The sequence below is a fragment of the Molothrus aeneus genome, chromosome 12 (genome assembly GCF_037042795.1).
Source record: "Molothrus aeneus isolate 106 chromosome 12, BPBGC_Maene_1.0, whole genome shotgun sequence".
NCBI classification, from domain to species: Eukaryota; Metazoa; Chordata; class Aves; order Passeriformes; family Icteridae; genus Molothrus; species Molothrus aeneus.
The window spans coordinates 2,143,978-2,167,351 of record NC_089657.1 but is presented as its reverse complement, the minus strand read 5'-3'; the positions used below and the strand labels follow the sequence as shown (position 1 = coordinate 2,167,351).

General features: G+C 43.3%; 1 protein-coding gene across 2 annotated transcripts in view; it reads left to right on the top strand.

The window, feature by feature from the left end:
• LOC136561499 (contactin-4) overlaps positions 1-23,374 on the top strand; it is a 273,024-nt gene that overhangs the window by 37,932 nt on the left and 211,718 nt on the right. For both annotated transcript variants that reach the window (XM_066557827.1, XM_066557828.1), the window contains exon 2: positions 5-49. The gene's annotated coding sequence lies outside the window, so the exon portion shown is untranslated. The remainder of the gene's footprint in view (positions 1-4; positions 50-23,374) is intronic.

Here is a 23,374-nt window from a genome sequence, read left to right as displayed (position 1 = left end):
TCAGGTATTGGAAATTTGACTGAAGGCTGCATATCATGCACTGGAGAAGGTAAGAATTTAATCCTAATTCTGATGTATTGGTGTCAATTTCTCTTTATTCTTAATGTAATTGCATTGAATGTCAGCATCTCCTTTGTGTTGTTTGTGTTGTAAAGAATTTGTCCTGGAGTTTCTCTGTGCCCTGACAGGGGGTTTTGATTTCCCTTTTTACAAGAATATATAAATCTGCATTTAAGTGTATATGTTGCATTTATGCAATTCTACATTGGAAGGTTTATGGAAAATGTGGAACAATTTGCTTTCAGCTATTATTGTAAATGGGAAATTGTAAATTATATACATTTAACAGGATGTATGGAAGCTGTAGAGTGACTCTTTTTCAGAAGGATATTGATATCTTGTTATCAATAATGTTTCAGGGTTGTATTTTTTTTTCTGGTTAGGCTCCTATTGTTCTTGTCAAGAGATTTTCAAGATTGGTGTTTAATTAATCATTGAATGATTGACTCTGCAATTGAATTAGTCAAAAAAACCTGTGGTGTTTCTGAAACTCAAATTTTCTTAATGGCCTCTCAGTTTGAATGTCAAAAGGAATCAATCTTGTTAGTGGAGAGGTGAGTTTTGTTCTACAGACCCTGAAATTATCTGGAGGGGTTTTTTCCAACATGCTTTTAAGTCTGAATGATGTTGTTTCCAAAGGAGAACAAGATGTTTTCAGAGCTTACAAATATTTGAAAAATGAATGTTGTCTTCGTTTTGGATGTTATTACTGTATCTGTTCAGAGAGACTGCAGATGGTTTCTGACAAAAATATTTAATTTCTTAATTCTTGGGAGTTTCTCCTTAGTCCTGGGGGGTGTTCACCATGAAAACTGAAGATGGAGATCAAGTAAATACTCTCATTCAGCCTGGCTCTTTTGGAATGTGCTCTCTTGGTGTGAGGTTTTCAAAGACAGCATGATAAATCCTGTGATAGATCACTTTCTAGTCTTTCTAGTGGTCTGAAAGGAAAAGCTTATTTCTTAATATAAAAGATATCTTTGAATAATGGACTCCTCATCCCTTTGGACAGTACTCCTAAATTAGCCTCAGAGCTCCTTCTCAGGTGAAATCTCATTTTCAGGTTCTCCACAGTAAAAAAGAGATGCTGATCCCCATTTCATGTGGGAAGTGTTTTCAATCTGCTGATGAAAACTACTTCTGAAGAGTTAGGCAACCTTGATTAATTGAGCCTGAATAAGAAGTGCAGGATCAAATCTCAGGATATTATTTTTAGGCTGCAGCCTTGTGTTCTGCATTCCAAATCCTTAAATGCCAGTTTGATAGGAAGTGTGGAGGACTGGGGCAGACAGTTCTGGGCACGCTGGTAATGGTTTGCAAATGCTGACACCAGCCCAGCCAGGAGGATGGAAATTGCTTTCTGTTTACAGAGCCTCTAACTCCTGGGTAAACACTCCTCATTAGTGAGGATGTGACTGGAATTTGGGTTCAATGCCTCCATTCTGGGGATGCCTCAGGATTTCAGCTTTTCTATTTTCCATCTATCTGTAACCCTGCAGTTCTTCAGTGTGTAACTCCAAACTCCACACTCAGTGGGAGCTGCTGCTGCTTCCCCATTTGGGGCAGACACAACAATTCCTCTGCAGGCCTGGCAATCAAGGACACCTCACTGCCTCAGGGCCCAGAGATGGGAACAAAAGGGAGTTGGGGGAGCAAACTTGGGCTCAATGACTTCATTACCTGAAGCTGGAATTGCCAGATTCACCCCCAAAATGCAAATGGACCAAACTTATAAAAGTGTGCAAACCCTGACCCATCATCCATTTTTGGGTGTCTGCCCAAAACTGGGCCCTTCAATAAAAAGAACAGCTTCTTATTCCCTTAATTCTGCCTGGCCTCTGTTTTTAGGTAGCCCAAAAGGCATCAGTGGCATTGGGAGTGAAGGGGTATTTGAAATAAAAGCTGAAATGGGGAAGCCCTTGGTGAACGTGAGCCATTAGAAGGTCAGCAGTGCCCTGTGGGGTGTTTGGGTCTGGGAATGGCCCCACAAGGCAGAATTTGGCTCTTGTGTGGGCAGTGGGAACAGCAATGTCACCCAAGCTGCTGAGATACCCCAAAAAGTGAATTTTGTGTGCCCAAAGCCTGCCCCTGCCCCAGTGGCAGCAAGCCTTGGGCTCCAGGGCTGTGCCCTCAAGGAACAAGCACAGTGTGGTGTTTAGGGAAAAGTGGCCACACACTCTGCTGTACTTGACAAAATGACACATATGGGGACTGCAGATTCAGCTTTTATACATATTTCATCTCTGGGGGAGGGCAGGAGTTTCTCTCCCACGCTCCTCAGCAGCACATGAGCCTTGCTGAGTCAAAGCCAGGCCCTGAGGAAGCAAAGTTTGAGGTTTTGCTTCTGGTCTTGAGGCTCAAAACTGCCTGTGCTTGACCAAAGTGGCTCCAGGAGAAGGGATTTGAAAGGAAACATTTCTGCTTTGCAGTGGTATAATTACAAAATTCTACTTGATTACCTGTCAAGCTAATTAAAACAGTGACAGGCCAGCAGTCCTCTTAGAGTTTGTAGCATCTGTGCTTTGTATCCCACAACCAGGCTCAGAGTGTAAATTTAATTAGAATTATTACCAGCAGACAATGCACAGTTGTGCTGGAGAAATGTCCTAAAACTGAATGCTCTGAAAAAAGACATTTCTGGTGGGCAGGGTCTGGTTTTAGGGCATGGTTTGACAAGGCTGGGGCTGGTTTTGTCCACGGGCAGCTTCCCCTTTGCCTGGTGTGTGACTGTTTGTGTCTGACAGCTTTGGCTCAGCTGGAAGTGCTGGGGGTCAGTGGGGAGGAGGATTAGTTGGATGGACACTGAACTGCCTCCAACATGTGATTTTTAGATCCCTCCTTCAAAGACAAGGGTTGTTTGTGATCTCCAGGCATCCTTCTGCTTCCCAGGATCCTGAATTGTCCTCCTTCCCTGGCTCCTCGCTGTCAGATGTGTCTGCCACCACGTCCTCCTACTCTTCCTAACCCTCTGAAAATCTGCTGTGTCCTTTCTTTTCCTCTTTATTATATCCTGCTTCCTCTTTATTATTCCTGATTCCCTTCTCCTGCTTTTCACCCTCTGTGCCTCTCTGCCGTCCCTTCCCTTGGCCGCTTCCTTCTGCCCTCATCACTTGGGCTCCTCGTGCCACCCAAACCCCCCCAAAAATTAAAACAGAGTCAGTTGTTCTGAAGTGATTTGATGAAACTGAATCATCAAAACTTTAGGGTGATTTAAGTTGTGTTTTTAGAGGAAGGGCTGGGAGAGAGCATCCTGACTTTGCAGCAGCTTTTTGATACAACCCCGATTGTAATTCGTTATTGCAGAATCTGCATTTTGCTTGAGATTTGGAGTATTTGTTTTGTTTTTTTTTAACTTGAGTAATATTTAAGATGGAGTCCTCATGACTTGGCTTTTCACCCTAAGATCATGAGAAATGTTTGGACAATGGGATAAACTTGAGTTCAGTCACAGGTGCCTGGCCAGATCTTTCCCTTGCAAAGAGATTTTGGAAGCACAGGTAATTACCAGGTGATAGCTCAAGGGATGTGCCTCATTCCAGCATTTCAGAGTATTTCCTTTCAGAATATGTGTGAGGTGTGTTGTCTGTGCTCCCTGAGTGGGAATATGGGGCTGAAATGACACCAGGGAACGTCTGGGAAGGGAACAAGGCTGTTAAATCTGAAATCTGACACAAGGCATACTTTGGCACAAAGCAAGTCTGCCCTTCTGCACTTGTTGGATATTGTAAAAGAGATTATTGTGGCCTTACAAGAAGGTTAAGATGTGGTGAAGTTTAATATACTCTGGAAATAGTCCTGCTAGAGCCACTGCAGCTGGTGATTGATGAGGCAGGTTATGATGGGAGCTCTCAATCTTGTGTTTGTGTGTGCAAATTGCCATTTCCCAGCCTTTTCAAGGTTGCTAACTTTATCTTGTGGTGCAGCCCATATTTAAGGATTTCATGTTGAATTAGCCTTTGATTAAGGGCGAAGGAGCTTTGATGATAAAATGTCACTACCAGTGGTTCTGTGGACTGGCTTGGAATAACTTATCAATCACTCCATGACTGAGAACACGTTGTGGACATGAGGGTCACCCTTTGAGGATTAATTTTTCTCAGATAAACAGCTCATGGCTGTTGGGTGATTATGGTCAGAAGCAATTATGGTGGTTTTAAACTGCTCATTACTACAACAAAGAGTCACTGGGCTGAGTTTTGAGCCTCTGCCTAAATAGCTGGGTCAAGATGGGTCAGCCTGGATTCCAAGGTGTTATTGTATGATAGGAGTTGCTGGGAGTTCTGGCACAGCTGGGTCCTGCCAGTTTGTTTTCCCTATTTTTTTTCTTCTCCTATTAACTGAATTTCTGCACCTTTTAGGTGAGTCACTCGAACAGGCAGCTGGCAGCTCTGTGGAGTCCCCTGTAAACAGCAAACATGTATTTTCCAGGTCTTCTGAAGAATGTTTCACAGCTGGTTTAGGTCCCAGGTGTCACTGCTTGTTTGTGATCCTCTGGGCCCCAGATTTCCATTTTTCTGTCTCCTTTTTTAATTCCTGCAACGCTGTCACCAGCTCAGCTGAGAGACTGGATGAGCACAGTGTGAGGACTCATGATGCTCCTCATGGCTGGAAAAGTGGTGCAGCCTGAAAGCCAAAGCGTGTCTGAGATAAATTCCTATTTAATAGGAAAAAAATGACCCCCAAACACCAGTGATGTGGGCAAGTGCTGTCATGAGCACTGCTTGAAAGGGATGAGAAACTGTCTTATGGAGGGATTAGTGTAGTGAGGAATAAACTGCTGAATCACTGGGAGCAAGGAGGAAATAGAGAGTGGAGAGGCTGTGTGGAGAAAAAAAAAAAAAAAAGAAAAATAAAATGGCTGCTGGAATTCAATTGAAATCACAGTGGGATTTGCTGCTGGAGATGGAGCATCAGTCATCCCCGAGCTGGTGGTGGCTGTGCCTCCAGGGGTGCTCAAGTGAGTGTAGAGCTCCTGAAAAACGCTGGAGTGGCAGTGCTGCAGCAGGAGAGCCCCCATCTCCTCCCAGAGTGATGTGTTCTCCCCAGCACACCTCTCAGGCTGCATTGCTGCTCACTCCTCAGCCCCTGACACTTTTCCATCGATTATCCCAGGCCAGAGGTGGAGTTTGTCCTGCAGGCTGGGAGAGGAGCACCCTGTGGGAATGCTGCCCAGGCTGTGGGGCTGCAAATCAGCTTGGGAGGGGGGTTTATGGTGGTTTTTTTTCTTTTAATTTGGATTATTTCATTCAATCTTTGGATTATTTAATAATTTTGGTTATTTAAGGATGTGCTTGTGAAGGGCTGAGTGCTTGAACAGCTTCTACTTGTCATCAGTGATGTCCTCAGTGCAAATCCAAAAAAAAACCCCCAAAACACCCCTAAAAGCAGCTCTGTCCTCAAGTGAAGGACACAGAATCAGGCTGGAGGTGGTTGGATTTTAGTCAGATGAAATTCCCCTGTTTCACTGGGTTTTCAGTGAGTGTTTCTTGCTGCAGGTGGGACAGGAGGGATGGCTTTGGCTCTGCCCATTACTGAAATGGCTCCTTTGCCATCAAATCTTGTGTTAATCATTTGAAATGCCTTCAATGTGCCCTCAGCGATTTGAAATAGCATCAATTAACATTTAGGAAATTAATTTCCGACTCCTGGAATATTAAACATTTACTTTACAGATGGAAATGAGGTGTACTGAATGTGCATCTCTCGTGCCCCTTTTAACCCACAGCCTCATAAGGCAAAAAAATAAAAAAAGCTAAATTGGCAAACACAAAGGTTTGGTTTAGTGCTGGAATTGTGGCACATGAAATTATTGCTGCCAGGTTTGATACTCCACCAGTGTCTTTGAAGTCTTTTATTTTAAAGTCTTTTACTTTAAAGCCAGGTTTTAAACCTGGCTCAGGTTCCAGGCCAGGCTGGACAGGGCTTGGAGCAGTCTGGGATAGTGGAAGGTGCCAGGGGTGGAACTGGATGAGCTTTAAGGTCCCTCCCAACCCAAAGCAGTCTGGGATTCTGTGACACTGAGAAACATGGTTAAAAATTAGGAAACCTCAAACCAAAGCAAAGTCTGGGTGAAACACCTGATGATGCCAACCCCTCATGGCTCACTGTGACACACTTTGATTTTACTCCTCCTTTTTAAAAGATTTGATACCTCAAAATAAATGACTCAAACAGAAACAAAGGTTCTTCAGAAAATCTATAACTCAGATTAATCTTTGTGGATTAAAATATTCGGTCTAATCTTTGCTAGGACTGATTTTGTTACCCTTTTAGTTACGATAAAAATGTTATAGATGCGATTCTGCATAAAGGTGTTGGAGTGTGCGTTACTCAAGAAACATTTCCCTGGTTTCTCTGTCTTTATGTTGGTGAAAATTTGCATCCCTTGATCCCCTGGAAGTATTTGGCAAATGGATTCCTTGCTTCAAAGGATCCATCTGCCAACTGAAGGGAGGAGAAATATTCCTTAGGGTCAGTTTTGAACTTTTTCCTTTGATTTTGGATCTTAGTTTCTCAGGTTCACAGTTGTCCTTATTGAGAAGGAAAACAAGATGGTTTTGGTTTGTTTAATTCATTCAAATTGATCATTGTTCCTGTTTATACCATTTTAAGAACAGCATCTTTATCTCCTTACTTGCAGATACATATTTTGATTCCTCTTAATGCTCTTTTTAAATGATTGATCTGCCTGTACCATGTTGCAAATTCTGGTGGGTTTTGTTTGATTTGGAACAGATCTGAGGAGGTGATGTAGAGCAACTGCCCTGCTCAAAGTTTTCTAGTAAAAAGTTATTTTAGGTTTTATTGAGTGGCAGCTGTCCTCAATACACCATGTGGCACAAAGAAGGAACTGGAATCTGACTCACTTTTTGTCTCCAGTCTGTAATTCCTTCTGCTCTTTTCCCATCCCTTCAGCTCCCTCACCACTTGTGACTCTTTCAGGAGTTATCACTTCAGTCTCACAGCCACTATTTTCATTCCTCCTCGCACCAAAACCTCCTGGCCATCAGTTCTTCCCCGTGTGCCTGTTCCTGTGAGATCTGTGTTTCCCTTTGTGCTGCTGACTCACTGCCAGCCCAGAGCTGTGCTGCTGTCCCTGCCTGTAAGCTGTGTATTTCCAGGGTTTAACTGCCCACTATTGGAGTTTCCAGAACATGGAGCCATGCAGGCAGTAAACTGCATTTCATGCACTGCTGAAGTTAATGGGAATTTGGAGCAGCTTTTTGGCGCCCTGCTTCAAAGCAGTTCAAAGATCTCTTATTTCCTCATTTTCCTCTTAATCTTCGTTCCTCTCATTCCACAAGAATTATCACAACTCTACTGTATCACCTGCTTTGATACAGGAGATCTTATCCTCAGCACAGTCCTTGAAGTCTTTTTTCTTCCATAGGAAGCAGACGGGGGGGAAAAAAAATGTTTCATGCTGAACAGATGTGTCCTGATTCTCTTTGTTTTTATTTAGGTTTTGCCACAGTCTGTTATACCAGAATTAAAACACCTCATCAGAGGATGATGATTAGAGCTACCTCTGTTTTTTTTCCTCCCTTTAAAATGTCACTAGAGCATCTCTTTCACTTTTTCTTGGTGACTTCTTTGGCAGCCCTGAAGCTGCTGTGGGCTGTGCTGTGTTACAGCCTGGAACTCCAGCCCCCACTATTGACAATCTCATACTGGTAATTCCTTTTGGTACAGCTACAGGAATATTCTGTTCATAATTTCTTTTTATGCAGCAAGATCTTAAACTGTCCAAGCTCCAGCTTTCCAGCATTCCCAATGCCTTGGGTGTGCTTGGGGCTGCTCACTCTGATGTCAGTGGGTGGAAGATTGGTCAATTAGGGAGAAATTCTCTGTGAGGATGGTGAGGCCCTGGCACAAAGGAAATGGGGCTGCCCCTGGATCCCTGGCAAAGCCCAAGGGCAGCTTGGAGCAGCCTGGGACAGTGGGAGGTGTCTCTGCCCATGACAGGGCTGGCCCTGGATGGGATTTAGGGTCCCTTCCAACCCAGACCTTGGCCACAGGTGTTGTACAGATGCTGGTACCTGATTCCATTTCAATTAACAAATTAATAAACCTGCTGGTTTTCAATTAATTATTTTAGTCCGAGCTCCATTTCAAACCAAGCTGTAAGTGGTTTATTTCAGAGGCTCTCTGGCCGTATTTGTGCTCTGAGTTGTGAACCTGGGCTCTCTCTGAGCTCGCAGCAGCCCAGGGCCATGAGGCAGCATCACCACCAGCCTCGGGCAGGAGCTGAGCTCTGTCTCTCACAGAGAGCTCCCAGCTCTGGGCTTGGCTGTGGCTTTGAGCTGAGCTGTGGGGCTGAGCTCAGCCTGGCTCCCTGTGCTGTGCTCTGTGCAGTCCCAGCTCATTGTGGGGCTGGCTGGTTTTGGGCTCTGCTCAGGAATCTGCCCAGCAGCTCTCTCATCTCTCCTGCATTTCTGCCTCTGTCTTCAGAGCTTCCTGCAACTTGCTGCGAATCACAAATTGTCTCTGCTGGTTATGCTGCCTCTGGCCAGGGTCCTGCACTCTGAGTTGGCTTTTGAGACCTTCCTCCCTCCTCTCCTCGCACCCTCTGTTTGCCATCTGCATTTTAGAGATGGTAATACATTCCCAGTATTTTTATAACCCTTTATACCGTTTTTCCAACTTGGTTAATTGTGCTAAAGTTGGCTTTCTGCAATAACACAAAGTGCTTGCAGTCTTTTTTGTTCTGTAGCAGGAAAAATCACCACTTTCCAGATGACTTTCATTTTCCTTCCTAAGCCATTTTTGTGTAATTCTGCATTCCGACGCGCTCTCGGCACTAAAGCTCTTTATGCTGTGGTGTATTTTTAACTAATGATGTGTCACTGTACCAGCTTGGCTTTTCTTGTATCTATTCTGTAAACAACTAAAGTTCCTTTTGAGGGGGAGGAGGAGGAGAAGAAACGGTGCCAGAGAGTTGCAAGTCGTGCTCGTCTCCGTGCGAGCAGAAGAGATCAGACTGGCCTAGGACCAAATTAATTAAATGTTCCATTTAGTGGAAGATGTCAGTGAGGAATAGATAATTCTTCCCATCTGAAGTGCTTGGCTGGAGATAAGGAGCATCTCTGTGTGAGCAAGAGGCCTCTGAATGTTACACAAATGTCAAAGCAGGAGGGAAAGTTCTAAGGCTGAAGAGAATTTTATCTCCTGGCTGGGTTTTCAGCTCCCACTTTGCCATTACGAGGGGCAGCAGCAGGGTTGGGGATTGCAGGAGCCAAAAGGAGCAGAGCATCAAAGGATGCTCAGAGGAGTTACTCCTGTTAGAGGATTGCAGTGCCAGGTCCAGGAGGGATGGCAGGACGTGTGGATTTAAAGGATGAATGGACGGAGTTGCTGGTGCGTTTATGTTTCATGAGCTGCTAATTTGAGGAGAGAAGGGTAAACCCTCTGAGGTTAAAGGGACTTGGTCAAAGTAAAACAATGCATTGACAAGAAGGTTTTTTATTCTTAGCAAAGTGTAGGAGGAGGCTGCAGTGCTCTCCTGTCTGTAATTTTCTGTCGTAATTGAATATAGCTGTAGTTTCAGAAACTTTATATATCCATAAAATCAGTTACCTGGAATATGTCTGTTCAATGGCAGCGCTGTAATCTCCCATGCTGTGGAGCAGGTAACTTTAATAACCATTTCCTGATGTAATACTGCCCTCTGCTTAAAGAATGCCAAACTTCATTGCAGAGTTGTACACTTAAACCTAAACATACCTGAGCAAAAATATGCGTGGTTTTTATCCAGGGTTTTGGGTTATTTGGGGCTGGAAGGGATTTGTGGGATGCAAAATGTGAGCACTCACAGGAGCAACTCTATTACAGGTGGATTGTTTTACATCATTTCTGGTGGTATAAGATTCTCATTAGAGCTATAAAAACATGGTTTTTTTGTTATTCTGCTGTACAATTTTATATATGAATTTAACTTATTATTGGAGTCTTGAATAGAGGTTGTTTGATAAAAGAGTTAAACTAATTTAGGTACCCATGAAAATCAAAATGGCTCATTTTGATTAAGCTGCTTGAAATAAATGTCTGAAAGGTGAAAAATGGTTTGCTTGCCATGTGAAGTGACTTAGTGCCCTTCATCCTGGCACTGTACATCAGACATGGCTTTGCTCAGAGCCCCTGTAAGCATATTTCCTGTGGGACAGCAGTATCTTAAATTACTCTCCTCACAGAGAATGCAGGCGAGCAGTTCCCCATTCCACTTGATTTCTTTATCAGTTTATGGTCCACTTCACAGACTGCTTTACACTGATCTTGGCTATCTACACAGCACTGCTTTAAGTCAATATTTTGGTTGAGGTTTAACTGTGCAAACGTCAGCACAGTTAAACCTTCCCAGGATTTGACCACCTTGATGTGGTCCCTGGTGCTTTCTGTGACGCTCTTGGCACCTGGGGCAGCCAAAACTCGACCAAATAAATCCATGGGAGACGCCTCAAGTAGGTTACAAATGCAGAGGGAGGGCTTGAAGCAGAACCACCACAGCCCAGAAATGTCTGGCAGGGTTTCTGCTTCCCAACATGAGTGAGAAACATCCACAGCACAGACGTCATCAGCAGTTTTGGGCTGTTTTCTCTCAGTTCACCACGTCACTCTCAGCTCCCTTGGTGGAGCCTCAGCTTGCGAGCACTCAGGCATGGCTCAGCCTTAACCAAGCAATGAAACCAGCTGGGCTGGGAGAGAGCAAAATATTAACAGGAGAATAATCAAGATATTGAGTCCCTGACAGCTGTCTGATAGCAGGTTATCACCTCCTGCCCCCAGAGGGGAAGGGGCTGCTCTGGGCAGGAGGAGGGTGAGATCACAGAGCCTCATCGTGTGGGGAGATTTGAATTGGATATTGGGAAGGAATTCTTCCCTGTGAGGGTGGGCAGGCCCTGGCACAGGGTGCCCAGAGCAGCTGTGCCTGGATCCCTGGATCTCTGTCCAAAGCCAGGTTGGACAGAGCTTGGAGCAGCCTGGGATGGTGCAAGGTGTCCCTGCTTATTCAGAATTCCTTTCTCAAAGTCTGGAGTTGGTGACACAACAGTCAAAGCTTGGCCTTCTATATAAATATTAGATGTGATGTGTTCTGCTTTATGAAGGAAATCTGTTTGGCATTCTGGTACAGGGGAACTAATTGGGTCCATAGTGAGTGCATAAATTAAGGCTGCCTTATGCAGCGCCACTAATTTATGCACACAGAGGTTTGAAAATGTTCTAGACATCTTGAGAAGAGTTGTGTGGTTTTGGTAAGTTAAAAAAATGACAAAATAACTAAAGAATGTGCATTTATCAGAATCTTCTTCCCAGAGGATTCCATGCAATTGCACTGCAAGTAAAATACTGAGAAATGTATGAGGTATTTAAGGTCAAGAGTGCTTCAAGCTCTCATCTATCAGACCTGACCAGATAATTCACAATTTGTAATTATTGGGCTAATTTAGCATGATTTCCTTATAATGGAATGTGTGAGGATTAATATCTGGTATTTTCAAAAGAAATTGGTGAACATTTGTCTCCATAAAGATACAAAAGAAAGCAGTGAGTTGTGAAAAGGGGCAAGTGTGATGTCCTATCCTGTGGAATATGGAAAGGACAACATGGAATTTGAGTGTACCAAGTGTATGAGGATGACTGCTGATGGAGGCTGGGACCAAAAGGTTGTTCCTTTCTTTATTTCCATTTAAGTGGTACCAGCCAAGTAAGATGCCAAGACTGCCAGCTTTGCAGTCTGGGTGGGATTTATTTGGGGTGCCCCAACTGCTCGTGTTTGAAGCATTTTTTTCTGTCTGGAAGCAGAGTTGTAGATGGATTTGGAACTTCCACACTAAGTTTCAATGACTGCCTCCAAGGCATGCTGTTCTCTAGACTGATCTGAACTGGGGAATTAATGCTTCCATCATCCAAGAGCACTCTTTTTTCCCACAAAGATAGTTTAGGCTTACAGAGGTGTTCTCAATATATAATAATAGTGTGTCTAGAACACACCCTTTAATTAAAACAAAGCAGCTTGAGAAGAATGAAATAAATCCACCTCTAAAATGAGTAAGCGCTCACAAGGCTTCCATTTAATCAATAGTGGTGTCGGCCGTGATTGCGAAAACTCGAGCGCGGCGTTTTAATCAGGGATGTTTTTCCTGGCACGGGGGTGGAAAATACACTGATTAATTAATTTCTATTCCTGGAAGGAGCCAGCCTCCCAGCAGAGCTAACCTGAGCAGCTTGGTGATAGGGCAGGACGCACTGAACATGTAAAAATGTAAGAGGTGCCTGCGTTGACTCTGTCAGAGCCGAGGCAGAACCCGCGGCCGGAGCTGATTAATGAGTCCAAAAGAACAAATGGCAAAACTTGGGTGCTGGGAGACCCTGGTGCTGCTTTTGATGTGGAGGGTTTATTGAACTTTTTTTTTCTTTTTGCCTGACTGGGAGCTATTTTAAGACTTTTCCAAGGAGTGGTTTTGATGTTGGGGCTGTTTTAGACTGAGGAGTTTTTGCTGTTTGATTTGTGGCTCCGCAGCCTGTCCTTGCTCAGCACAGGATCCTGGTTTGCTGTGCCCACAGGAGATGGGAAAGGTAACCAGCTTCCTTCTAGGAGCTATTGATGCACTAGTTGCATATAATTAGGGATGTTAACAAGGGCATTATTGTGCTAATTATTATGCCTAATTACAGGGAAAAAACTAGAAAATTTCATGGCCACTTTCTGCTAGACAAAACTTAGAAGCTTTCCAGAGACTAAATGCATTAATTAATCTACTGTGCTTGTTTAAATAGAAGAATGTACTAAAATATTTTCTGTTTCTTGGGGGAAAAAAGGAGAAATAAGAGTAAGTGACCTTTCTGGAGAAGCAACCTATTTAAATAAGTAAAACTAAATAAATGTAATCAGAGAAATGTTGTTTTTAATGATCCACTTGATGAAACAGCCCAACAAAAGCTGCTGTAGGAGAAAAGGATATAAATTGGAATATAGGGAAGAAGAATGAAGAGGGGGAGAGGAGACAGAAGGATTTTGCATTGGCTTTGTGGCAAAAATGGCTGATTGTGGAACTCTGGGGTGTACAAGGGTGGGCTGAGAAGGATTCAGGAACCTCCCTGTGCCACTTGAAGTATCCCATGGAGAAGTTCCCCTGGTATTTTGTGTTGAGAGGTGGCCAATTCCAGAGTGCAGGGCTGAAGCCGCTCGGCAGGAATTGGGGTGAGGGGGTTGATGCCTACGGAGCATCCCCCGGGGTCTGTGTGGGGTTAAAAGGAACCTGTTGGGAACCTCTGGAGTCTGATCCAAATTTTTCACACTGGGAGTGGATGGACTGACACGAAGTTCCACTGAAGTGCATGTGTCTGAAAACCCCTAAAATCTCCTCAAACCAGTTCAGTGCTTTGTGGAACCAATAAAAACTCTCTGAGTTTGGTGCCGTCGCTTTACGTGCCGAGGATTTTGGGTGGTGCAGGAACGTAAACACTTTTGTTGGACAGCTGCAGTTTGTCCTTTGGTCATTAAAACCCAGGGGTGGATGTTGTGATCCACTGAGAGTGACAGGAGCTGTGAAGAGCTTCCATTGTGGGACCTGGTTATTGCAAACTGTAACTCAGCTTCCCGTTAGTGCCGCTCCGGATGTCGCCGGGCCCACGAATTTATCCTGCTGTGAATCAAGGCAGATTTAAGAGGACAAGAACTCCTTAATTTCTCTTTCTCAGAGTTTATTTGCACAAGAGGGTAAGAATTCCAGCCTGCCTGTATTATTTGAAGGAGTTAGAACAGTTGGATCATTTATTTGATGGGAACTTTGAGCGGTGTCATTGAAGTAAGAACAATTTGTACTTCAGAGAGCTACTCTGGGTAGAACTTCACCCATTTCCACCCTTTTCAGCCCTGCCACAACTGCTGTTTTCCAAGAGATCAGTGCTGTGTATTGCAGGGAAATCATCGAGTCAAGAAGATCTTGTGCTCCAACCACCTCCAAAGCTGAGCACTCCAATCAGTTCACTCAAATATTCATTAGGAGAGCAAACCCCTGCTGATTGTAATGAGAATTTTGTCTGCAGAAAGCTTTTGTGACTTGGTCTCGAGTGGTGCTTTAGACTTCTGAAGAGTCTTTCAGAATCTTGGCTTTAAGATAATCTTTCCTAAAAATAATGCAAATTGCTCTAAAAGCCTCCTTCCAAATTGGTGGTATTTTTCCAGCGGGTCAAATGGACTTTGGACCAAGACAGGAAACTTTATTTTCTAAGGGGGTTTTTTTTAGGATAAATACATTTTTTGTGTGCTTGCAGCTGTACTGCATAAATAGTCTTTGAATCATGCAGGATTAATTAGGACAGCCATGTCCTGACTAAATTAATTGGATAATCTAAAAATTTACCCCTTTTTCTTGAAAGCCATTCTGAAAAAGTAGAGTTTGCAGAATATGTAATTCAGTCTGGAGGCAAAACGTTGCACAGAGAGAGGGAGGCTGCAGCGAGCACTTTCTTGTTTGACTGCCTTAGAAAAGCTGTCACTTAAAAGGCCCAGAAGCTGCCAAGAAAAGTTTGTGGAACCTCCAGTCTCACTTTTTTGTCTCAAAAAGGGCTTTGAATAAACCTTAACTTTTTCTGACAGTGAAATTTTTGTGACTGTGACATTGCCTGGGAGTTCTTCTGGAGTGAACCTCCCCTTCCCTGCTGTGTCAGCCCCAAGGGATGGGTGAGCACCCGCGGACGAGACCAAAGGCTAATGATGCAAATCGTAATTAAAGCTAATTATTAGAAAGTTGGACTGCAGATGGAGGAAAGAAGGGAAGCTAAGATTTGGAGGTTGCGTGTAGCTCAAAATCCCAACAAATTTAAAGGTCTGGAAGGGGCAGGAGTGACCCCTGGGCCTCCCACCCCCACATCTCAGTGGCAGTGTGGTGAAATGTTTCTAAAAATAACAATAATTAAAATAATTGTGCTGGTTGTGATTAAAAAGAGTGGGAATGGTGATCATTGTCCATCCCAGCAATCTCCATTTTAGCTTGGAACAAAGACATTTGGCGCTGCCAGGATGTTTCTGTGTCTTGCAAGGTTTTGAAAGGAAGTGGAAGTGTTCAGTGCTGAACAGAAATAATGAAATTTCTGGAATAACAAAATTCTTACATGTGAGATGTGTTTTACCTACTGGGAATAATGTTGGGCTCCCCAGGGCTGGATATTTCCCCTGACTGATAATCTGGGGCTGTGTTTGTTCATGGACTGGAGCCTTGCTGAAAGAAGCAAAATTTCCAGCTGGCCTCACTGTAATATTTGTTTTGCAAGTTAAAATAGGACATTTTGAGTTTTATTTTGGCTTTGGAAAAGCTCAGCAACTGCTAAAACTCATGGCATTAAGGGCCTGAAATGTTTCTTTGCTAATGTCTTTTAAGACTAATGCCTGGAAATGTCTGTAATTCCCTGATAAGTTTTAAGGGAAATGAAGGTATTAAAAAAAAAAAAAAGGGGGTGGGGGGGAAGCAGTGTCCTTTACTTGTATAATGCAGAAGTGTCAATTAAAAAATGGCAGCTTCTGGAATGAGAACGACATTGCCAAGAATTTTTATAACTTACTGTATTAGTGAGGGCTCAGAAAGCATTTGTCTAAAAACGATGAGCTGTACATGAAAGCTTTCTGGGAAACGTGAGGCTTTTCCATTCTATTAAATACCTTTTAGAAGGGATGAGTGCCTCGAAATGTTTGTTCTCCCAGTGCTTAAAAGGCTCAGCACATCCCATAAGTTGCTGTGTTTTATGTTATTTGTGTGTGTGTGCATCCCTCTCTGCTTTTCCTGAAATTGTGTCTATTTGTGTCCATAAATCTCTGCTGCACTTGTGCTCTAATGAACAAAAAACTTCATGCAGTGCTCCGTGGGTTAGAAAATCCCCTTTTTAGTCAATTATCCTAGCAAGGGCTTGATGTGGGGTTTTTTTGTTTCTTTATTAGTTACAGAAATGCATTTGAAATGGCTTGAAAATAAAATATTAATCCATTTTCTTTTAAACATGTAGCCCTCTAGTCTGGTGCGGCCCAACGTTCATTAGAAATAATTTGGATATAAATGGGATTGTACCAGAATTCAGCTCAGAGCAGTAATTACAAATAAAAGCTTTGGTTACACTCAGTGTTGGAGCAGTTGTTAAAACCAGAGCGTTGCCAATCACCAGCATTAGCAGGAGATTATTAAAGCACATTAAAGTTTATTTCAAGGAAGTTCTGGCTTGGAGTGAGACCGAGATCTGGAAACAGATGAGGCTGAACTTGATGAAAAGGCTGAACTTGAACTATTCAGGATGAAGAGCAGGGAGAGAAAACCTAATATTTGACAGGACATTTTCAGGAGGGTTTGTTAAAAATGGGGCAAAAAGGACAAAATTTTCTTGGGATCAGTATGGGCTCGTAGTTATATATATATATATATATATTTATATATATAAAAATTATATATGTATAAAAATATATATGTGTGTGTATTTTATAATTTTAGAATTACTTTATTATAATTTTTGCTATTATTTTATTTAAAACGTTTAAATTTTTATAGTTTTAATTATTTTTCTTCATGTTTATATTTTAATATTTTTCTTATTCTATTATTTACTTTTATTTTATATTATTTTATATTTGTATTATTTTATACTTACAGTATTTTAATATTTTTTTCCTTCTCTATTCTTAGAATTTTGCTTGGATAGCAGAGCATGTTTGTAATCCAGCATGTGAGGAAGTGAGGAAAGGAAATAAACCAGTTTTTTGTGTATGTATGTGCACACAGACCAAACGCCGAACCATCCAAAGTAGTCTATTGACACAGCTGGAAAAAGCCAATAAATAGTTTAAATTTTGTGCCTATTTAGCAAAAAATCTGAGTCACTCTCTGGAAATACTTCATAAAAATGTGGAAATAGAGACTGTCACCCCCATCAGTGCTTCCAGGCTTGCTCCAGCATGCTTTAATGTGTATTTTTCTTATTTAAAATTATTTCCTTGAACTCAAAACAAAACCTCTCTTCCCTATTTATCACCATTCCAGCCCAGGCAAATCTTCATCCCAAATTTTGGTACTTGTGGTCATTGTTTTGGCGAGCAGCGGGGTCGTATTCCCAAAAGAATCTGCAAAGGATCTTTGGAGGAACCTTTTTTCTTCCATTTTGGTGCATAAAAGTTCACATAGGAGATAGCACTGAGCCTGAACTCTGAATTCAGGGCTGGATTTTCACAGGGAGGGAAAATGTGTGTAAATAAGCACTAATTACCCCCCTGACAGGCAGCAACCCCCAAATCTGTATCTATTTAGGCTTGCTGTAAGCTGGTTTTTCCAAATAGTCCATTTTATGCATTTATTAACCTATAAATACATTTTTATAAATCTCGATGACATTTGGGTATTTTATTAACCACAATAAATGCCAGGGAAAATTGAATTAAGAAAGCTTGTAATGTGCTTTAGTACCAGTTTTCAAATTTTGCTGAGCTGTAAATGGTCCTGCTTTATATCCAGGATAAATCTGTTTGAGGACTGCAGGAATAATTCTTTCTCTTTGTTGCCAGAGACCCTGACCTTTAGGTTGATGGGTGGTTTTTAACAGCTTCACCTCTGTCTTATTCTCTCTGATTCTGGAGTAATTTGATGATCTGCCTCGAGCAGTGTCCCAGCAGGTGTGAAACCCTTTAGGTGAGGGTACAGAACATCCCAGAGTGTTTGGGGGGTGTTGGACAGAGCTGGGACCACCGTGATCCCACGGACACCTTGCAAAACACAGGTTTTCCCTTGGATTCGTCCTGTTCTTTCAATCACCGTCTCAAAACAGGCACTAATTGTCCCCAAAATGTGGGGAGGAGACAATATCTGATCCCAAAAGTTGAATTTCCTCCAGGTGAGAACCTTCCCCTTCATTTGCAGAATAAAGCTGGTAATTTGAAAAATTTGCAGTGAATGCACAAAACCGAGTTTTTCTGGGTGAAGTTCTTCTGGTTTGCTCTGTGCTTGCTGAAGGTGCTGCTCTAGAAGTTTATTCTCTCCTGTTTTTCCTCCAGTTTTACATCTCCTGCTCAACTTTTACTCTTTGTTTGCATGACCCCCATGCTCTTGCCTGCTAGGGATGGTGTTCCCTTCCTTGAGTGCATTTTTTTCCCCCAAATATTTGCTTATCAGAAAGGCAAAGCTGGACTTACCACAGTGTGGCTTTTCTTGTGAACCCAATTAATTTTTTCTCACTTAATGAAGTACAATAGCCTCATTATTTCAGAAAGCCACTTCATTTTTACGGTAGCAAAACCAGTGCCTGAGTTATGATTAAAATTGGTGGAGCAGCATCTTTCTTTGTGAAGGCACTGATTTAACTAATTCTGGATTAACTTTTGGTTCCATGATCGCTCCTTGGGCTTAATTACACGGCTAAAACACCGTTTTCCTCTGGGTTAGGCTGGCGGAGATGAGGAGCAGTGTGAAGCTGAGAGCAGAATCATAATTTTGTGTTCTCAAGGTGTTCCCTGGTGCTTCAGGGGTGCTTTTCTGGTGTTCCTGCTGCTTCCAGGTGCAGCTGGAGGATGCTCAGGCTCTGGGTCCCACTCGGAGCCCAGATCAGCCCTAAGCATCAGCTCTACAGGGAGAGGAATAAAGAGGAATAAAGAGTGTTCAGGTGAATCCATCGTGTGGGGCCCAAAATGTAGAGTGGAAAGCACTTTGAGAGATTATTAGTGAAAACTTCAGGTGTTTTGTTTTCTTTTTTGCCCGGATCCCAGAGCACCCCAGGAGGCTCTGCAGGGACTGGGGCGCCACAAGCAGCAGCTCCAGTAAACCAGAACAGCCCCATTGATCTGCAAGTGTTCATAAATACAGACTGCAGGCAGGAGGATGGGAGAGGCAAGGGCTCAGAGTAAAAATATCTGTATTCATTTATTTATATATTTACCTTTGTCTCTGAAGTACAGAAAGGCCACGCCATTTGATTGTATTGACTTAAAGGTCTCATCTGAGGAGGCCCTGACCACCTCATTCATTTCTAAATCCTTCCTTATCTGTAATTTCCCATGGGTGGGGCAGAAATAATGCATTTAACAGCAAGATCAGGGAACATCCTGGGAGAGGGAGCTGTTCAAGGCTCCACTGGATGTTTTGTTGGTTAGGAATAGTGAAATTGAGTTTATTTGCATTAAATAATTCCCCTGCTATTTACTGAGCTGGAAGGTGGGCCAAGGGTTGGAAATAAGTTTTTGCTTTTTATTACATCAGAATTTAACCCTTGCAGGGATGGCCCTGGCAGTTGGGGAAATAGGAGCTGGTGAAGCCAGGCATGATTTGACCCATAAAATCATCTCGTGTGACATTTGGATGTGTCTGCAGAGAAATCTGCTGGAGAGGGGCTGGGTTTGGAGATCAGTTTGGAATAACGACCCTCCTTAGAATGCCCAGAGCTTTTAATATTGGTGCCTTTCTCCAGGGAATCTTCCTCACTTGTTTAGAGTATTTGCATGGAAAAGCAGAGAATTAAAAGCCATTTCACAATGGCAGCTCCAGGGTGGCTTTAGGGGTGTTTTGCTTGTGTGAAGGACCTGGGTTATCTCCTCAAAGATCTGAACAATGAGGGGTGACAGCAAACAGCCCGGCTGTGTTTGCTGTGTGTTTTATTTCTGGCTGAGGAGAAGGCTGGCTGCAGACAGACACATCTGTCATCTCGGTTCTGGTGAGCACACATGAACTTCTTAGCCTAAAACGTGGTTTATCTTGTCTTATTTTATGAGTCTTCTCAGAAGTGTTGTAGGGGTGAGGAGCTTATTTTGGTTTAAGCACTTCTGCTGCTCTGCAGAGCAGCTCAGCAAAGAAATCGCCCCCGTAGCTGGCAGGACGTGGCACGTCCATCATTCAGCATTGCTGTGAGTAATGTCTTCAATGATTTAAAATGCTTTTATGGGCACATTTATCTCCAGGAAAGAGCAGCCATTGACCACTTGCATACTGCATTGCCCCAGAAACCAAACAACAGCTGAATGTTCTTGTCAGACTCTGTTTTATTGGTTTATTTATTTTTTTTTTTTTTAGAGAAATGACTGGCAGGACCTCCCTAACATTTCCCATTCCTTCTTTCTCCTGCCTCTGGTGTTGGTAACGCTCAGCAGCCTTATTCTGCTGAGCAGCAGCATCTCTTCAGAGCATTTTCATGTTCCAGGATTTATTCAGAGGGAGAACAGAGCAGAGGCAGTGTGAGTGAAGTTTGCTTTATGGATGCACGTGCTAGTCTTGAAATGAGATTGCCATGGGGGTTTTCAAAGAGCCCTTTTGGCTTTCAACCAGACACCCCCTTGTGGGAGGAATCCCAGCACCTGCCTTGGATAGAGCCATGCAGGAGGGAAATCCTCTAAATGCTGCTGCAGGCCAGTCTTCAACACCATGGTATTTTCAACAGAAGATTTAAAGGGCTTAAGGAGAAAAAAAAAAAATCAGCTCCAATTGAAGGTCAGAACAACTGAAATGGAAGTACTTTGAGTGTGATAATCTCTGCTGGTATTTTATGAACTGTAGCTTTGTATCCCCGGGTCACTGTTTTCCAGCATTGATCATTGTAATCCAAAATCATTTCCCTTCTATTAAATGTGCTGCCTGTCTGGAGTGCTGATCCTGGCAGGGAGAGAGCAGAGGGAGGGACAGAGGAGCATCCCCAGCCCTCTCTGAGGGCAGAGATCCCTCCCTACCTGTGCCAGGTGTCCACCCTGCCCTGTCCCCCTGTGCTCGCCAGCTGAGCTCATCAAACGCTTCAGCTCCCATCAGACAACTTGTAAGACTTCAAAAGAAAAATGCTTCTGGGCTAATCCAACACACTTTGATTGGAAATAATTGCTTTCCTGGTAGTTTTTGTAACGTTCATCATGCTCTTATTCTATCTTCCTTACTCCCCCGGCCTATAATTATGTTTTGAAACAGAAAATTTGTACCAAGACGAGTACAAGTGTACAGCTGTTCCTTTAGTCCTTAAATCTGTGGAACACCATTTATTGAGCTGCACCCTCATTAGCAGAGCTGCTGGTGTGAGGGCTGGGCCCAGTGCAGGCTGGTTCAGCTCCATCTCTTTGGTTTCTTTGGAGCAGTGAAAGCAGCAGGAAATGGTGACAGATTCCAGCAGCCACTTAAGGTTTGCAGAAATTATCGACTGAAGCACGGGAGATCTGTGAATGCTTGCAGCTGACTTTGCTTGGTTTCATTTACGTGCAGTGCTTATGTCCCTCCTGGAAATCACTTTGGTGATTCTTCTTTGGAAATCACTTTGGTGGGTAAGGAGTTGCCCAGAGAAGCTGTGGTTGCTCTGGAAGTGTCCCAGGCCAGGTTGGAGCAATCTGGGATGGTGGAAGGTGTCCCTGCCCATGGCAAGGCATGGAATGAGATGAGCTTTAAGGTCCTTTCCAACCCAAACCATTCTGGGATTCTGAGATAACAAGCTAGAAATTAGGTGGTTGCAGGTTGAGCTGAAAATATTCACAGAAATGTTGTGTAATTGTTATCCCCGCCCAAAGGGCTCCATGAAACCCATCCAGACCATGGGAGATGCTGAATTGCCTCCCTGTGACCACTCCTGGCAGAGGGCTTGCACTGCAGTCATGTGGGGAGAGCTGGAAATGGAAGAATTCTCAGAGTGAAATCAAGAAGCAGCCTTGCTCCTAAAATTAAAGTCTGACTGGAATTCAGGAAAAAACAGGGATTTCTCCTGCCTTCCCCTCTGTTCCCTCTTGCAGCTTGAAGGAGCCACAAGCAGTGCTTGAAGCCAGAGATAACTCAGGGTTTTGTTAATTGTAAATTGTCTGTTTGATTTGAACCACTCTTGCCTTTCTCATCTAAAATCAGCTGCTTAACGTTACTTTGAGTATTCAGTTTGTGCAGACCAGGGTGTTCTATCTAATGTATAATTGAAGTATTTGAACATTCTACAAGTTGCTGAGCCTTTGTGAGGTGCAAGTTCACTTCCAAATGCTGCTCTGCTTCCTCACCCAGCCCTTATTTACAGTGCAGAAATTAATCTTTACAATTAAGAAATTGCGTTAGTTAGGAAAAAATCTGAAAAATCCAAGCAAAAGAGAGAACCTTGAGAGTGAGACTCAGTTGTTGGATTAATATTTGTGTTTCAGTTTGGAATCGGGCTCCTGTCACACTCAGTGGCTTGGGAGACTCTGTGGGGAGGGCTGAGCTCAAGAGGAGTCTCACTGCTGGCTTGGATGGTTTCTCCTCTTTTCTCCTCTTTCTGCTGCCTTGTAAAAGTCAACTAAATGGCAAATCCCTGAAGGGTTTGGAGCATCTCTTCCCCCCAGAGATGCTGTGGTTTGACTCTGGCATTTACTTTGCTAATGAAGGACCAGAGTCCACCCAGAAATCTGAGTCACCAGGACTTGGGCTGAGTTTGAAGCTGTAGAAATGCAGCTGGTTCATAAAAACACCCCATTTCACCTGTGCTTGGAAGAGCTGTGCTGCCCAGCCAGGCTCTGGAGCTCTCGTTCCACCCATCTCCAGAGGACATCAGAGCTTTCTCCGCCTGCCTCTGTCAGAGCACCCAAAAATCACTGCTTTATTCACTGCTTTTTTATAAAGGTCTGATGAAATCACACTTATTGGAAATTTCACAGGAATGGAGCCTACAAATGGATTATTACAATTTTTTATCCCAATGGCTAAATTATGAGCTGTTAAAAAAACCCCTTTTATGTTATCTTTAGTTTAATGCAGGCTGAAGTTGCAAATCTCAATGGAGAGAGCTGTTTACAAAGGCATGCAGAGACAGGACAAGTGGGGATGGCTTCCCATGGACAGAGAGCAGGCTTAGATGAAATACTGGGATGAAATTCTTCTCTAGGAGGGTGGGCAGGCCCCAAAAATTGCTTTTTTTGCCTTTTTTTTTCACGTGCCTTATAATGAAATGGACTCTTGTTGCATTTGGACTCTTGTTGCACAAAAGCTCTTCTTAACATGATACTCAGGAGCATCATCCCTGGAAGTGTCCAGGTTGGACACTGGGGCTTGGAGCAGCCTGGGACAGTGGAAGGTGTCCCTGCCATGGCAGGGGATGGCACTGGATGAGCTTTAAGGTCCTTTCCAACCCAAATCCTTCTGGAATTCTGAGGTATCCCATTCTGGGACTCTGGATTCTCAGTGTGGGGCATGACAAGCATTTAATTTTTCACAAACAAACCATAAAACCCCTTTGTCTCTCCATCCCCTGCCCACCCACCAGAGCACACGTGGCCTCTGAAGCAGCGCTGGGGCACGTTCTGCTGAGCCTGGGAGAATTCTGTGACGAGTTTAAAATGTTTGAGACATCAATTTGTCCTTTTAATGAAGGCAGA